At 30.6% G+C, this 14,843-nt stretch overlaps 1 protein-coding gene and 2 non-coding genes across 6 annotated transcripts in view; 2 read left to right on the top strand and 1 right to left on the bottom strand.

Annotated features, from left to right (window-relative positions):
* The window catches only part of LOC126746515 (TOX high mobility group box family member 4-A-like), a 262,557-nt gene that overhangs the window by 127,310 nt on the left and 120,404 nt on the right, over nucleotides 1-14,843 (bottom strand). The gene's annotated exons all lie outside the window — the stretch shown is intronic.
* Trnae-uuc (transfer RNA glutamic acid (anticodon UUC)) lies at nucleotides 8,936-9,007 on the top strand. Its single transcript has one exon. It is a non-coding gene; the product is annotated as a tRNA-Glu (tRNA).
* Nucleotides 9,297-9,368, top strand: Trnae-uuc (transfer RNA glutamic acid (anticodon UUC)). The gene has a single exon. It is a non-coding gene; the product is annotated as a tRNA-Glu (tRNA).

Below are 14,843 nucleotides of genomic sequence, written 5' to 3'. Positions count from 1 at the left end.
TTCTTAATGGTTTGGTGAAACTTTGTCTAAATTTGAACAGTATTTTCTGAATTTATGGACGTTTTTGTACTAAAGGTCCAAAATAATCGAAAAATCGTTACGATAATTTTTGACGCTCTGTAAAAAGTTTTGCAGTTAAACCATTAACTTGTAATATACTTCTTAATAAAAAGTGAAGTGTTCTTAACGGTTTGTTGAAATTTTAACTAAATTTGAACAAATTTTGCCAAAGTTATAAACGTTTTTGCACTAAAGGTTCAAAAAAATGGAAAGGTCGTTACCATCATCTTTGTCGGCCTATAAAAAGTTTTGCAGTTAAACCATTAACTTGTAGTATACTTCCTAATAAAAAAAGAAGTGTTCTTAACGGTTTGGTGAAATTTTAACTAAATTTGAACAATTTTTGCCAAAGTAATTAACCTTTTTGTACCGAAGGTTTAAAAAAATGGAAAAGTCGTTACCATCACCTTTGACGGCCTATAAAAAGTTTTGCAGTTAATCCATTAACTTGTAATATACTTCTTAATAAAAGATAAAATGTTCTTGATGGTTTGGTGACACTTTGGCTAAATTTAAACATTATTTTCCAAAGATATGAACATTTTTGGAGTGAAAGTCCAGAAACATAGAAAAATCGTTACCATCATCTTTGACAACCTGTAAATAGTTCTGTAGTTAAAACATTAAATTTTTTAATAAATGGCGAAGTGTTCTTAACTTAATTGCTTCCTTTATCCACGATTTAAGATAAAAAATCTTAATTTTAATTTTTTTCGAAGCAAAGTCCAAGCACAGGTGGATACATTTTTGCCATGACAGTGCCTGGAAATAAAACAAAAGTAAGGCTTTTTTCCCTAAGAAATAAGACCACCAACGTCTCTAGCGCGATACCTATAATTCAATTACGTCCATTTTACGAATTAAATGAACCTGAAACTGCCTTACAATATGGCAATAATTAATAATGGCTTTCACGGGGTCCATTACTCATCACATTTTTACCAAATCAACTTGACAAAAGAGCCAATCAATGGTCCATTCACCCGGTTACTTTTACAAGTTTTCACAACCAGTTATTAATTAACACTAAACGCAAATAAGTGGTAACTTCGTCGTTTTTAAGAGAAAACCTATTACCCGAATTTCCGAGAGTCCCATACTCCTTAAAGCTTAAACTTCTATATAAACTTGGAACTGCAGTTTCATCTAAGTTGGGTTATTTAATAAAGTTTAGGTAATGTAGGTAACTCGCTTTGCAACTCTAAATCGTGCTGGATTAGACAGCAAAGTTTCGTATATTTATTAGGTTTTTTTTTTGGAAAATTCAGCCAATAGTTGATCTGTCTACCTCCAGTCATAACTTTCTTATAAAGTTAATTAACCCTATTATAAACATCGCAAAAACAAACGGAAATGTTAGGCAGAATATGAGAAAAACGCCCCAAGAAAAATACCCCGTGCAACATGATGGTAATAATAATAATAATGGGTGTATGTGAGTCACGACAACTTATTACTGTTAACATGACGTTTTAATTAAAACTTTGAAATAACTAAATAATGAATAGTTACATCTTTGTAATTAAAATCTTTCGCGGGTTATAACGTGCTTGGCGTGTTTGAGGTGCGTTGAAAATACGTGAAGAGATGTGAAGGTTAAAAAAGGGAAAATCTTTTACGTTAATTTAACGTTAGAGAAAAGTCAAATTTGTTTTTCAAGTTTTTATATGAATGCAAGTACAAAAACGTCCATAACTTCGGCAAAAATTGTTCAAATTTAGTCAGGGTTTTATCAAACCGTTAAGAACACTTCACCTTTTATTAAAAAAATAATTTCAAGTTGATGGTTTAACGGTAAAACTTTTTAGAGGTCGTCAAATATGATGTCAACGATTTTTCGATTATTTTGGACCTTTAGTACAAAACCTTCATAACTTCCGCAAAAACTGCTCAAATTTAGTCAAAGTTTTACCAGACCGTTACAAATACTTCACCATTTATTAAAAAATATATTTCAAGTAAATCGTTTAACTGTAGAACTTTCTGCAGGTCGTCAAATATGAAGGTAAGGATTTCTCCATTACTTTGGACCTTTATTACAAAAAACGTCCATACCTTCGGAAAATATGGTTCAAATTTAGTCAAAGGTTTATTAAACCGTTAATAATACTTCATCTTTCATCAAAAAATTAATTTTAAGTTGATGGTTTAACTGTAGAACTTTTTACAGACCGTCAAGTATGATGGTAACGATTTTTTGATTATTTTGGACCTTTAGTACAAAAACATCCATAACTTTCGCAAAAATTGTTCAAATTTAGTCAAAGGTTTATCAAACCGTTAAGAATACTTCGCCTTTCATAAAAAAATTAATTCAAGTTGATGATTTAATTGTAGAACTTTTTATAGGCCGTCAAATATGATGGTAACGATTTTTTGATTATTTTGTACCTTTACTACAAAAACGTCCATAACTTCGGCAAGAATTGTTCAAATTTAATAAAAATTGCACTAAACTGTTAAACAACCTTCTGTTAGTTAAATGGCATAGAAGTAAAACCAATTTTCCTAAATTTAGGCAATAACTTGTGGCGGAAATATGGCGGTATTTGTTGCTACTTAAGAGCCGAAAAACGGTAATTCCCTTGGGCATTTCTCTATTTGATTTTACTTTTAGGAATATTTCAAAAGAACTTCAGCTACCTGGAAAATATTTAAATTAAATTTTTTGGTCAAGGCAGTTGAGTCGTGGATAGAAAGCAGAATTTTCATGCAACTTCCTGGACAAAAATGTTCACTTTTTCCAGAAGAATTAAAAAAAAACAATTCTTTAACTGCCTGGAAAAACTGGTACTATTTATCTAGGATTAAGCTGGAAAATAAGAATCATTTTTGTCTTGTTTTATGCAATTAAAATAAATTGAGAAAAAAAAACTTCAACGCATCTATGCAGGTTGTTCTGCTTCTGCTTCAAGGTCTATGCAGTTGAGTGGTGGATAGAAAGCCCAATTTTTATGCAATTTCCTGGACAAAAATGTTCACTTTTTCCAGAAGAATTTAAAAAAAAACAATACTTTAACTGCCTGGAAAACTGGTACTATTTATCCAGGATTAAACTGGATAAAAAAATCATTTTTGTCTTGTCCGATGCAATTAAAATAAATTGAGAAAAAAAAACTTCAACGTCCTGGACCATAGAACAAGAAATTCATGAAAAAAAAATTACGTTTTTATAAAAAATGCCGCACTTTTGTATTTTCTCCGAGGCAATTGAAGAAATTAAAAAAAAATCAACTGCCTGAATAAAAGACGAAAATAAAGGCTTTTCTTCCAAGCAGTTGAGTAGCAGAAAACAAAGCAAATTTCCAGTTCTACTGCCTCAAAAAATTGCCTTAAATTTGTGTTAATTCCTGGCAGTTAAAGATATTGAAAAAAAAAACAGAAATGAGGGTTTTTCTTTCAGGCAGTTAAGTAGCAAATAACAAAGTAAATTTCCGGTTCAACTGTATCAAAAAATTGCCCTAATTTTATTTTACTTTCAGGTAGTTAAAAAATAAAGAAAGAACATCCGACTGACTTTCTTCTAAGCAGTTGATAGCAGAAAACAAAGCAAATTTCCAGTTAAACGGCCTCAAAAAATTGCCTTAAATTTGTGTTAATTCCTGGCAGTTAAAGATATTAAAAAAAAAGACAAAAATTAGGGTTTTTCTTCCAGGCAGTTGAGTATACAATGGCAAAGTAAATTACCGGTTTAACTGTATCAAAAAATTGCCTTAATTTTATTTTACTTTCAGGTAGTTAAAAAATAAGGAAAGAATATCCGACTGACTTTCTTCTAAGCAGTTGAGTAGCAGAAAACAAAGTAAATTTCAAGTTCAACTGCCTCAAAAAATTGCCTTAAGTTTGTGTTAATTTCTGGCAGTTAAAGATATTGAAAAAAAAAAAGAAAAATTAAGGTTTTTCTTCCAGGCAGTTGAGTATAAAATGACAAAGTAAATTTCCGGTTCAACTGCATCAAAAAATTGCCCTAATTTTATTTTACTTTCAGGTAGTTAAAAAATAAGGAAAGAACATCCGACTGACTTTCTTCCAAGCAGTTGAGTAGCAGAAAACAAAGCAAATTTCCAGTTCAACTGCCTCAAAAGATTGCCTTAAATTTGTGTTAATTCCTGGTAGTTAAAGATATTTAAAAAAAAACAGAAATTAGGGTTTTTCTTCCAGGCAGTTGAGTATAAAATGATAAATTAAATTTCCGGTTCAACTGCCTCAAAAACTTGCCTTAAGTTTTATTTTACATTCAGGTAGTTAAAAAAAAATCGAACTGCCTGGAAAAAATATAAGAATGAAGATTTTTATTTAGACAGTTGAATAGCAAATAAAAACAAATTAGTTCACTTTTTTTAACTACAATTGCCTGGAAGAAAACTAAGGATGTATGTACATCTGCCTAGTAATTGCCTGAAAAATTGTCCTAATTTTATTTTATATTCAGGCAGTTAAGTAGCAAAAAACCAAATAATCTTTTCGTTCAACTTCTTCAAACAACTGCCTTAATTTTGTTTAAGTCCAGATATTGAAAAAAAATAATTACTCAAAATGAAGATTACCCTTTCAAGTAGTTAAGTAGCAAATGACAAAGTAAATGTCCAGTTCAACTGCTTTAATATTGGTTTACTTCCAAGCAGTTACAGAAAATGACAAAAGAATTAATTGCCTGGAAAAAACATCAGGCATAAACATGACAATTTTTTCCAGGCAATTGAGTAGTCTAGCTCTGTCTGTCTCTTTCTTTGTCTCGTGTAAATCCCTGACACTCTCTCTCATGCATGTCTCTGTCTCTCTTATGTGGGGCTTTGTCTGTGTTTGTGGCATGTGTAAGTCTCTCTCGCGCATCTCTTCTTCTTTATCTCGTGGTTTGTAAAAAATTACATACATTAGTTCAACTACCTAAAAACTTGCCTTAATTTTGTCGTACTTCAAGACAGTTAAATAAATTATAAAAAAAATCAACTGCCTGGAAAAAAAGGCAAAAATGAAGATTTTTTGAATAGTAATTTCTTCGTTTAACTGCCTTAGTTCTATTTTATTCTTAGGCAATCAAAGGAATTCAAAAGGGGTCAAGTACTTGGACCAACGAGCAAAATAAAGATTTGTCGTATATTTAATATTCCTTTACTTTTGTTTTAATTCGCGGTGACTGGCAATTGTAATTACATACTGCAGTTTCCTAAAACCTTGTAAAAAATTATACAGACTACTTAACTGGACCATTCCATTACAATTGATTCATTTACATATAAATAGATAGCATCCAAGAGTCCTGAATACTATCTATTTATATGTAGTTGACTCAATCTATACAGATTTTTCTAAGGCATTCGATCAGGGCGATAAATATTGCCATCATTTTGCTTTACTTACAGACAGTTAAACAGTTCTGTTCTCTGGATATTGAGTTCTGTATTAAAAACTGCATCTAATCAGCTGCAGTTTAATTTGACAACGAAGTTACAAAGGCACAAAGGCCTGACACTTAGGAAGTATGTCAGGAATGTGTCCTCTCTATGATGTCTGAAAACTTCTTCCAAGAAGCTTTCTATGAAAATATTGTAAATTATTTGACACTCTTACCTAGTTTTCCATTTCGAAGTTCACTTAAGCCAATAAATACTAAATTAATGACTTAATTATTAGTAGACTCTAGCAGCAGCTGTTCTGACTAAGACAACTATTAAAAGACCATAATAACGGTTCCGCTCTCGAAATAATATTAATAATAAAAATCTCGGACGCGGAATTAGTTTTGCTTTAATAACAATAATAGCTTGATGGGTTCTTAAGTGGATTTTTTAGTTTCCGCCGTTGATTTATGGATGATTATTAAATGATTTTTCAGGGCCAGTGAGATGTATAGTTGGTGCTTGTGTCATGTATGGTTTCGTGTGTTTTAGAATATTTTGTGGCCGGGATAACCGGTATCGGAAAATTGGAATTCAAATCAATTTTCTAGGTATTTTGCTATTCAATTCCGTGGAAGAAAAATCTTCATTTTCCCCGGCAATTTTTTTTTTTTAAATTTCTTAAACTGCCTGGAAGTAAAACAAAATGAAGGCAGTTTTTTTGAAACCCTAGAAGTGAATAACTATTTTGTTATTTATTACTCAACTGCCTGGAAGAAAATTCTTAATTTTTGGCCTTTTTCCAGATAGCTGAATTTTCGGCTGAAGAAGATGAAAGAAAAAATCAACTGCCTGAAAAAGCCTGGAATGCAGATTTTTTTCCAGGCAGTTAAGTTACAAATAACAAAATAAATCTTTAGTTCAACTACCTTAAAAATTACCTCAAATTAAAATAAAATTAAGACAATTTTTTTAGGCAATTAAAGTGAACAATCATTTAATTTATTTCGTCAAATGCCTGAACGAAATTATTGATTTTATACAAACACTTGAATCCAATATTTCATCTCTTATCCCTTTCCTTTTTCTTTTTAAAGAATTCAAATTTCTGAGAGAAATTATTAATTGATTACATGCAGTTGAGTACCAAATGTCACCTTTTCTTCTTCTTTTTCTTCAAGAACGTCAAATGCCAGGAAGAAAATCTTGATTTCTTACAACCAGTTGAATCCAACATTTCATCTCTTCTCTCTGTTCTTCTTCTTTTTGATCAAGTCAAATATCTGAGAAAAATCATTAATTGCTTACAGGCAATTGAGTACCAAATATCGTCTCTTCCTCTTCTTAAAGAATGTCAAATGCCTGGAAGAAATTATTGATTTCTTACAAACAGTTGAGTCAAGCGTTTTTTTTATTCCTCTTCTCCCTTTTCTTCTTCTTCTTTCTTTTATAGAATTCAAATGTCTGGAAAAAAATTATTAATTGCTTACAGGAAATTAAGCCTAAAATTTTTTCTTCTTCTTCCTCAAGGTCATCCAATGCTTGTAATAAAAAATATTGACTTTTTATAGACACTTAAGCCAAACGTTTCTTCATTTTTTCTTCTTCTTCTATTTCCAACACATCAAATGCTTGGAAGAAATCATTAATTACTTACAGGCAGTTGAGTACCAAATGTCGTCTCTTCTTTTTTCTTAAAAATGTCAAATGCCTGGAAGAAAATCTTGATTTCTTACAACCAGTTAAATCCAACGTTTCATCTTTTCTTTCTTTTCTTCTTCTTGTTAATGAAGTCAAATTTCTGAGAGAAATTATTAATTGCTTACAGGCAGTTGAGTACCAAATCTCAACTCTTCTTCTTCTTCAAGAACGTCAAATGCTTGTAAGAAATTATTGATGTTCTTATAGATAGTTGAATCAAACGTATCATCATTTCTTCTTTTCCTTCTTGTTGATTCAGCACATTAAATTCAGCAGATATTATTGATTTTTTAAAGGCGGCTCAGTCAAACATTTCTTCATTTCTTTTTCTTCTTCTCCAAGCACATAGCACATCAAATAACTGGAAGAAAATTATTGATTTCTTATAGACAGTTGAGCCCTGAAGTTTCTTCTTCTTCTTCTTCTTCTTTAAGAACGTCAAATGCCTGGAAGAAATTATTGATTTCTTACAAACAGTTGAATCCAACGTTTCATCTCTTTTCCCTTTTCTTCTTATTTTTAAAAAAGTCAAATTTCTGAGAGAAATTATTAATTGCTTACAGGCAGTTGAGTACCAAATGTCGCCTCTTCTTCTTCTTCTTCTTCTGCTTCTTCAAGAACGTCAAATGCTTCTAAAAAATTATTGATTTTTTATAGGCAGTTGAATCAAACGTTTCATCATTTCTTCTTTTCCTTCTTGTTGATTCAGCACATCAAATACATGGAAGAAAATTATTGACTTTTTATAGACAGTTGAGCCCTAAAGTTTTTTCTTCTTCTTCTTCTTCTTTTTCTTTTTTTTTTCTTGCTTAAAGACATTAATTGCCTGGAAGAAAATCTTGATTTGATTACAACCAGTTGAATCCAACATTTCATCTCTTCTCCCTTTTCTTCTTCTTTTTAAAGAAGTCAAATTTCTGAAAGAAATTATTAATTGCTTACAGGAAGTTGAGTACCAAATGTCGCCTCTTCTTCTTCCTCTTCTTCTTCTTCTTTTTCTTCTTCTTCTTCTTCTTCTTCGTCTTCTTCTTCTTCTTTTTCAAGAACGTCAAATGCCTGGAAGAAATTATTGATTTTTTAAAGGCGGCTCGTTCAAACGTTTCTTCATTTCTTCTTCTCCTTAATCTTCTCTAAGCACATATCACATCAAATACCTAGAAGAAAATTATTGATTTCTTATAGACAGTTGAGCCCAAAGTTTTTTCTTCTTCTTCTTCTTCTTTTTCTTCCTCAAGGACATCAATTGCCTGGAAGAAATGACTGATTTCTCACAGGCAGTTGAGCCAAACGTTCTTTCCCTTCTTCTTTAATTGCACATTTGCATTTGCTATTGAACTACCTGAAAGAAAAGTCTGAAGACTGAAGAGTTTAGTTCAGACGTCAGAATAAGTTTTTGTCTATATCCAGGCAAAGAAAATTGGACTGCTTGGAATAAAATCTTTATTTTCGCTTTTTTCAAGAGAGTTCATGATTTTTTTTCGAATTCTTCAACTGTCTGGACAAAGACGAGAACAAACATTTTTTTTCAAAAATTGTTTTTACAAAAATTGTATTTTTTATTCAGGATTCAAGTGCCTGGAAAAAAAACTGTAGTTTTTGTCTTTAGTCCAAGCACTTAAACAATTTAAAAAAAATTAATTTCCTGTCAAACAAATCCTTATTTTTATGCTTCTTTCATGGCAGTTTTTTTTAAATTCTCCCACTGTTTGTAGAAAGATGGAAATAAATGTTTTTTTACAGGCACTTTTTGTAGAATTCTCTTTACTCAACTACAATTATTCTCTTTACTCAAAGACAAAAATACAATGTGATGCTTGGCACCTTCCCAACATAAATCCGATATGGTCTAGTGGCTAGGATACCTGGCTTTCACCCAGGAGGCTCGGGTTCGATTCCCGGTATCGGAATAACTTTTTTTTTCTAATTTTTATTAAGCAAGAACATCCAGTTATATAATCAATTCGTAAGAAAATATCATTTTTATCCCAATTATATAGATTTTAATCACTTTCGGTTTACTTGGTAGAATTTCACACTGGATTGAATAAAATTTAATTACCACCTCCTGTTCAATTAACTTTGTCTGGAAAAAAAAGTGCCTGGACAAAATCATCATTTTTGTTTTTTATTCCAGAGACACACTCAACAATAAAAACAAAAACATCGGCAATATACTTGGCACGTACCCAACATAAATCCGATATGGTCTAGTGGCTAGGATACCTGGCTTTCACCCAGGAGGCTCGGGTTCGATTCCCGGTATCGGAATAATTTTTTTTCTTCAAACATTAATTAACCGAAAAAAAATCTTTTTATAGCCTCTTCCCTCACAGTATAAACCGATTTAAAGCCGAACAAATTCCCATTATTATGAAAACTTTCTCTAGCTTCAAAGCCGCCTCCTCGGCCAGGTATTAAGGGATTAATTTTCGATTTACTTAACTTAAGATTAAAGTTAAACCTCTTTGGGGAACTTCCAGGAATTCTCCTGGACGAGGGGAGAAATTAAAACTGGATAAAAACGATTTTGGAAACTTTTAACGCGTTTAAACCGTAATGATGATGTTCCTGGGCGAGCCCGACAACGTTCCATCAAAGTTCTTTTTAAGTAGGATTTTTTTTAAGGTCGTATTGAGCACCAACACCAATAATTTCCATAGAGAATTAAGTAACTTTTAATTGCTATATAATCAGTTCTAAACGTCCTCTTTAGGTGTTTTTACATGTTTTAATGAGTCCAAAGCTCATCAGATTCCCGTGAAAAAGTGCCTATGTTTCATTATAATAAACGCTGAAAAAATAAACATATAAAGGAGGTTTTAAGACCGAAATTATCCCAGCACCTATTTAGACCTGAGGGGGGAAAAACGTTGAATGGGATTCAAAAAAAAAAAAGAAAAAAAGCCCCGGCTGGCATCATCATCCCATTAAATATACGCAGTCATACTCGAGAACTATAAATTGCAAAAAGGTTTATAAACCCAGAGATTTTCGCCCCGTGTTCTTTTGTAGAGACGAGCCAGCGGCATTAATATTCATTATACTTTTAATTACGTCTACTTTGTGTGCCAGTTTAATCCATTTATTTATATTTATGTCCCCATGAATTTTAATTATGTGTGCTTTTCCTCTTATAATTTATTTATTTATTAACGTTTTAATTTTTACTGTCCCGCCGTGTTTTCCTTTGTGATTTTTTTACTGGTACTAAAATGTTGCCCGAATGGCGCCTTGTTGACCTAAATCGGACCCAAAAATTCGAATTTTAATTATATTACAGGTGTAATCAGTAGAAAATTATCTTCAAGGTAAATTTCTTCTAAATTTTGCTTAAGTTTAAAATAATGAAGATATCAAGCATATAGTGAGTGCGACGTGCTAAGAAGACCTCATCGCTCTGTGACTCTCTAGTTTTAATTATTTTAAATTTTTTTATTTTTACATTTAAAGTGTTTAATAGTTTTTACTTAGCATACAAAGATCTATTATTTTAACACTATGGCTAACATTTAAAAACTGGTAAAAGAGTTCATAAGGTTCAAATTTAATATCAATAATTTTAAGTAAATAATTTATTTTGAGGGTCTAAGAGAGAAGTAAAATGAAGTGACAAGAAAAAATGCATAAAATTAATATTCATCTCTTTCATACTCAAATTTCATGAAATTATGTTTTTTGAGATTTTTCGACTGCATGCACAAATATAATCATAAAGATTCCTTTTCAGGCATTTCTTGTGAAAATTGTATTTTTTATCCAGGATTCAACTGCCTGGAAGAAAAATGGTAATTTTTCTTTGCTTTTCTTTTCCAGGCAGTTAAGGTATTTGAAAAAAGCCGTTGAGCTTCTTGCAATAAAATCATCTTTTTTGTGTTTTTTTTTCAAAGGAATTGAAGTATTTGGACAAAAGTCGAACTTATAAAAATCTTCATTTTTGTATTTTTCTTAGAGCAGTTCATGTTTCATTTTTATATTATTCAAAAAAGGTAACTGCAACAAAGACTGTCTGGAAAAAATCATAATTTTTATGTTTTTCCGGGCAGTTGGAGTAATTGGAACAAAGTCGAACTTCCTGAAACAAAAATCCTCATTTCTGTGTTTTTCTCAAGAAATTCTTAAAAAAGATAAATGCAACAAAGACTGCCTGGAAAAATTATTAATTTTTATTTTTTTTAAGGTAGTTGAAGTATTTTTAAAATAGTTTCACTTTTATGTTTTTTTTTAAGGCAGTTCATGGTTCTTTTTTTAAATTCTTCAACGAAGAGAACTGTAAGAAAAACTATCTGGAAAAAAATTAATTTTTGTTTTTGTCCAGGCATTTGTGGTCTTATAAACAGTCTATAAATAGTTAAAGATCTTGAAAAAAAAATTGAATATCCTTGAAACAAAAAGGAAAAATTACGATTTATTTCAGGCACTCTTGGTTGCAGTTGTCTTTGTCTAGGCAGTTGAATAATTTAAAAACAAACTTAAATTGCCTTAAAAATAACAGAAAAATTTAAAAAAAAAATTCAGGCAGTCTTTATGCAGGCAGTTGAATTTAAAAAAATTATCTTGAATTTAACAGAAAAATTATGGTTTCTTCCAGGCAGTCTTTGTTGCAGTTATCTTTGTCTAAATTGTTAAAGTATTTTAAAAAAGCTTAAATTGTTTTGAAAAAAAAAAAGAAAAACCACAAATTTTTCCAGGCATTCTTTGTTGCGGTTGTTTTTCTCCACAGTTAAAGAATTTAAGTAAAAAATTGAATATCCTTGAAAAAAAAACAGAAAAATCACGATTTTTTCAGGCAGTCTTTATTGCAGTTATCTTTGTCTAAATTGTTAAAGTATTTTAAAAAAGCTTAAATTGTTTTGAAAAAAAAAAAGAAAAACCACAAATTTTTCCAGGCATTCTTTGTTGCGGTTGTTTTTCTCCACAGTTAAAGAATTTAAGTAAAAAATTGAATATCCTTGAAAAAAAACAGAAAAATCACGATTTTTTCAGGCAGTCTTTGTTGCAGTTGTCTTTGTTTAGACAGTTGAAGAATTTAAGAAAAAAAACTTAAATTGTCTTGAATAAAATATTGACATTTTTCCAGGCACTCTTGACTGCAAATGTCTTTGTCTAGGCAGTTGAACAATTTAAAAAACAAACTTAAATTGCCTTGAAAAAAAAACAAATAAATTAAGATTTGTTCCAGGCAGTCTTAACAGCATTTGTCCTTGTCTAGTCAGTTAAATAATTAAAAAAAAATTAAATTGCCTTAAAAAAACAGAAAAATTACGATTTATTCCAGGCTCTCTTGGCTGCAGTTATCTTTGTCTAGGCTGTTGAAAAACCTTAAAAAAACCTTAAATTGCCTTGAAAAAGAAAGAAAAATTACAAATTTTTTCAGGCAATGTTTGTTGCAGTTGTTTTTCTCAATAGTTAAAGAATTTGAGAAAAAAATTAAAAATTCTTGAAAAAAAAAACGGAAAAATTACGATTTTTTCCAAACACTCTTGACTGCAGCTGTCTTTGTCTGGGCAATTGAAAAACTTAAAAAACAAACTTAAATTGCCTTGAAAAAAAACAGAGAAATTAGAATTTATTCCAGGCAGTCTTGACTGCATTTGTCTTTGTCTAGGCTGTTGAAAAACCTTAAAAAAACTTAAATTGCCTTGAAAAAGAAAGAAAAATGAAAAATTTTTCCAGGCAATCTTTGTTGCAGTTGTTTTTCTCTATAGTTAAAGAATTTGAGAAAAAAATTGAATATCCTTGAAGAAAAAAACAGAAAAATTACAATTTATTCTAGGCAGTCTTGGCTGCAGTTGTCTTTGTCTAGGCAGTTAAAGAATTAAAAAAAAACCTCAACTGCCTTGAATAAAACAAAAAATAATTTTTCTTTCCAGATAGACAAAAATTTCGACTTTTTTTCCAGGCAGTTGATGCATTTAAAAAAATTCTCATTTTCATGTTTTTCTTTCAAAACCATTCAAGTTTTTTGCTTAAATTCTTCAACTGCCTTGAATTAAAACAAAATTAAGGCAATATTTTAAGCCAATTAACTTAACTGAACCTTCACTTAATTTAACTTATTTTAGGCAATGGAAGTCAACTAGAAATTGTACATTTTGTTTGTTATTCAACTGCCTGGAAGAGAAATTTAAATTTTTGTCTTTTTCCAGGCAGTTCAATAGCAAACATTGCAATTATTCCAAAAGATTAAAGAACTTTTTTCTTACTTTCCAAATAATCTACTTATTAAGATCCAAAACCTTTACTAGGAATATTAGTTACTAGCAAATTTGTTTGTTAAGTGTATACTAAAAATATTAAAATGGCTCTTAGATCCAATTAAATTATGCAAGTATTTTAATAGAGTTAACGGGATTTTTCAAACTTTGCGAATTAATTCACTTTCAGAATTTTGTTCCTTGAATTTAAATTTTATTTCAGATAGGTACCCTTTTTTAACATTTTAAGGTATTCTGTTGGGCGCCAAAAATGTTACTTGAAATTGTTTTTTTGCAGATTAATTATTGGTTAAATGTGCGCAATTTTTCAAGTTCAAAGAAACATTTTCACATAAATTTATAAACTTTAAAAATAAACAATAACAATGTTAATACATATTAATAAAAATAGTGGAAAAGCCCATCTATCTATTTTAAATATTCATTTCCCCCCGATGCATTTTAATGACGCAATTGCATAATATTAAAACAATGAAGTGTTATAAATGCGTTTGTATCTGTTTTGTCGAAAAATACTCGTGAAATTTAAAATTGATGTGCTGTTTTTCTATTGTTGTTTACAGAAAAAAAATACCCCCTCCCCATCACCGGTTAAAAAAATTGAAATTTATACAAAATGGAAAAATAAATATTTTTCATTGCGTTTTGCATAAGTTAATCAAATCAGGCCCGTATAGATGAGAACGACATATTTAAATGAATTTCGGCCGGGCAAAATACATTTCAAAAAAAATAATGTTTCGCTTTTAACTTTTTCACTTTATTTTTTCAATTTTTAAATTGTATACGGACTAATGTTGTATGGGGGAGAGAGAGCAAACAGTTATTAATCACATTAACGTCCTGTTATATTTAACGGGGTTATGTATAGGGGGGAGCTTAAGAGGTTCATATCTTTATAAATAGCTTTTAGAAAATCAATATAATGTAGCCACTAGGGTGTATGCTTTATATATATATAGGGTGATTCTATATGACGGAGTTGAAACAAATTAAATCACTTTATATCGAATCAGGTATAATTAGTGAGTAAATAAACGGTGCAAGAGTTAATACGTCGAAAGCCGGCAACTAAATAAACGTCAATATAAAATCGGGCAAACGGTTTGGAAATAATTACCCTCAAATAAGCCATAAATACCCTCAATCTGTCTATTTTGTTCGCCACTCGAAAATTATCGGCGGCATCAAATATTAACCGCCACTAATTTTACTTTCATCCGTCCAGGTCAGTAAATTTACACCGATGGCAAATTTCTAGTTAAACCGATCGGCCTCGATTAACGATACATCAAACAAAACGGGCACCACACGAAATTCACCCAAAATAACCCGAAAATGTGTTAAAATGATAAAACGTACGTACGTATATATTCGCTATTATTTCGCGGGGGAGGGGGGGGTTTTATATTGTTTTAGGGGTCGCAATTCCCTTCATAATATGCCCAAATATTATATATATCTAGTGCGAGTTGGCATGCCATCACGTTCAAATCGCGATTGATATTATTTAAAATTGACTTTATCG

This window comes from Anthonomus grandis, chromosome 17 (genome assembly GCF_022605725.1).
Source record: "Anthonomus grandis grandis chromosome 17, icAntGran1.3, whole genome shotgun sequence".
Classification (NCBI taxonomy): domain Eukaryota; kingdom Metazoa; phylum Arthropoda; class Insecta; order Coleoptera; family Curculionidae; genus Anthonomus; species Anthonomus grandis.
This window is presented reverse-complemented; position numbering and strand designations above follow the sequence as displayed.